The sequence below is a fragment of the Mesoplodon densirostris genome, chromosome 3, assembly GCF_025265405.1.
Source record: "Mesoplodon densirostris isolate mMesDen1 chromosome 3, mMesDen1 primary haplotype, whole genome shotgun sequence".
In the NCBI taxonomy this organism is placed as follows: Eukaryota; Metazoa; Chordata; class Mammalia; order Artiodactyla; family Ziphiidae; genus Mesoplodon; species Mesoplodon densirostris.
The window spans coordinates 101,505,122-101,508,104 of NC_082663.1; the positions used below are offsets into that span (position 1 = coordinate 101,505,122).

At 42.1% G+C, this 2,983-nt stretch overlaps 2 pseudogenes; one reads left to right on the forward strand and one right to left on the reverse strand.

Annotated features, from left to right (window-relative positions):
• Positions 1 to 373: 373 nt before the first annotated feature.
• LOC132485363 (ATP synthase subunit a-like) lies at positions 374 to 1,054 on the reverse strand (annotated as a pseudogene).
• A 512-nt stretch (positions 1,055 to 1,566) lies between these two features.
• LOC132485364 (diphosphoinositol polyphosphate phosphohydrolase 2-like) lies at positions 1,567 to 2,180 on the forward strand (annotated as a pseudogene).
• Positions 2,181 to 2,983: the final 803 nt, after the last annotated feature.

A 2,983-nucleotide genomic window follows, 5' to 3' on the forward strand; every position in this document is an offset into this window, starting at 1 on the left:
TGTTGAGGAGTAGTACTTCTAGGAGGTTTAAGGGGTGAATGCCTGTTGGTGGCCAGCACCCGCCTAATTCAGGGATAGGAGGCTCAAAAACAGCCAGTAAAAAATAGACTTCTGATACGATAAATAAGATTATTCCATATGGAAGTCCCTTTTGGACGGTTGGTGTGTGGTGGCCTTGGAAAGTGCTTTCTCCAATGACGTCTTGTCATCACTGATATTGTTAGAATATTAGTTAGTAGGCCCAGTATTAGTAGAACTATTGAGTTGAAGTGGAATCACGTGATTAGGCCTGATGTTATAAGAGCTGAAAGAGCTCCTGGAAGGGGCCAAGGACTAGGATTTACTATGTGGTATATGTGGGTTTGGTGGGTCATTATGTGTTGTCATGCAGGTATAAGCTTACTAAGAGGGTGAATACATAGGCTTGAATTGTAGTGACAGCAAATTCGAGGATAGTGAGTAGGGCAAGAATGATAAATGTAATGAGAGCCATGAATGTGCTGGTGCTTATTAGCACTAGGGTTGTGTCTCCGATTAGATGTATTAGTAAGTGGCCTGCTGTAATACTGGCTGTTAGTCGCACAGCCAGTGCTACTGGTTGGATGAATAGGCTGATAGTTTCGCTAATTACTAGCATACGAATAAGGAGGGTGAGTGTGCCTTGTTGTAAGAAGTGGGCTAGGGATGCTTTTGTTTTATTACGGAAACCTGTAATGACGGCCCTGGCTCATAGGTGGATGGCTATTCCCACATTCATTGAGAGCTGTGTGGTGGGCGAAAATGAGCGGGGCAGTAGTCCGAGGAGCTTGGCTGACCCAATAAATAGAATGTGTGATATTAGTATTAGTGAACAAGTTTGTTCTTTATGATTATGGATACCTATTATTTGTTTTGATATGAGTTGAATTAGCCATTGTTGAAGGGAAATTATGTGATTATTAATTAGTCGTTTTGATGTTGGAAATAAAATACTTGGGAATATAATGATTAGAATGACCACGGGGGAGCCTATTATTATTGGGGTTATGAAAGGGGCAAATAGATTTTCATTCATACTGTTTCTCAAGGGGTAGGTTGTTTTTGCACTTTAGTGAGTGTTGATTTTGGGTTGGGGTAGTAGACGTGTTTTGAGATTTTTAGTTGAAATATAATAAATAATGTTAGAAATATAGATGAAATAGTAATAAATAATAGTAATATAGTAATAGTAATATTATTACTAGGACAGGTAAGGATAGTAGAAGCAATGCTGCTGTGTTTAGTACTGATCATACGAATAGTGGTGTTTGGTCCTGGGTTATAGCGGGTGGTTTTATGTTCATGATTGTTAGTGACAAAATTAACAGCCCCGAGAATTGAGGATACACCAGCTAAATGTAGAGAAAAATTAGTAAGGTCAGCTGAAGCTCCTGCATGTGCTGAGTTGGGTTGGACCCGGCCTCGCTGCCTTTCCCCGCGCCGCAGCCTCGCTTTCTTGCGCCCGGACTCGCCCTCGCTCCCACTCCCCGGCCGGGTGGCGGCGGCTGGGGCCATGCGGCGGCGGCCGGACAAGAGCCCACCTCTGTGATGAAGTTCAAGCCCTACCAGACGCGGACCTATGACCGCGAGGGCTTCAAGAAGCGGGCTGCGTGCCTGTGCTTCCGAAGCGAGCAGGAGGACGAGGTGCTGTTGGTGAGCAGCAGTGGGTACCCAGACCAATGGATTGTTCCAGGAGAAGGAATGGAGCCCGAGGAGGAGCCCGGCGGTACTGCCTTGAGGGAGGTTTATGAAGAGGCTGGAATCAAAGGAAAATTGGGCAGACTCCTGGGCATATTTGAGAACCAAGACCGAAAGCACAGACATATATTTATGTTCTTACTGTCACTGAAATACTAGAAGCCTGGGAAGATTCTGTTAATATAGGAAGAAAGAGAGAGCGGTTCAAAGTAGAAGATGCCATCAAAGTTCTCTAGTGTCATAAGCCTGTACATGCCGAGTATCTGGAAAAACTAAAGCTGGGTTGTTCTCCAGCCAATGGAAATTCCACAGTCCCTTCCATTCCAGATAGCAACACCGTGTTTGTAACTGCTGCACAAACCTCTGGGCTGCAATCTAGTGTAAGACAGAGAGAACTGGAAGGACCTCTTCCACCATGTGCAATCTCATGGGCAGAGGCTTTATTATCCTTGGCATACCTCTGAATGACACTTGCAAACTGTCTGAATTTGCCATGCAGGATTTTCAAACAATTTGCATAAACCGTCTGAATTTGTCATGCAGGATTTTCAAACAATTTGCATGTTTTTCAGATGCTTTCAAATCTTCTTTAAAAAAAAAAAAGTGCAAAATATTTTAACAAGCCAAAGCCACGTGGAATTTTTTTTAGATGCCTTAACTGTGCCCCCAGCCCACCCACCTTGTTATTTTGGTTGGCATTTTCGCAGCATTTTTTTCTCAGTTTTTTGTCCATTTGATGTCAGTCTGTGGTTTTTGGCAGATCAGCTTATTCGTGGGTATATTTTCCCCTTAAATTGTTTTCTCATTCACAGTATTAACATATTCAACAAATCCTTCTCTTGTGGGAATTTATGACAATAATTCTTGATATTAAAGTAGTCCATCAACCCCAAAACTTGTTTCATAGGATCACAATTTTGATTCATAGATTCCAGATTTTGGACTATTTCTATATGGCCACTGCTTTATTGTTTAAAAAGAAGAGAGACAGTGAAGCACTTTGTACTAGTTTTTTTAAAGTTCAAAATAGGGGATAAAGACTTTTCCTTCTGTTAGATACTACACACCTTTGGCATAGTGGTTTTTAAAGGGAACAGTACTACCTTGTAGGGGGCATTTTAGATGTCTGGAGAGCTATTGTGACTGGCATTTACTGGAATGAGGGATATTAAATGTCTGTGCTATGTGGGAAAGGGCTGAACCATTTTCAAATGTCCTGCTAAAATATTAGTTTAGCTAGTGCTAAACACACTGAAAATACAGTCTA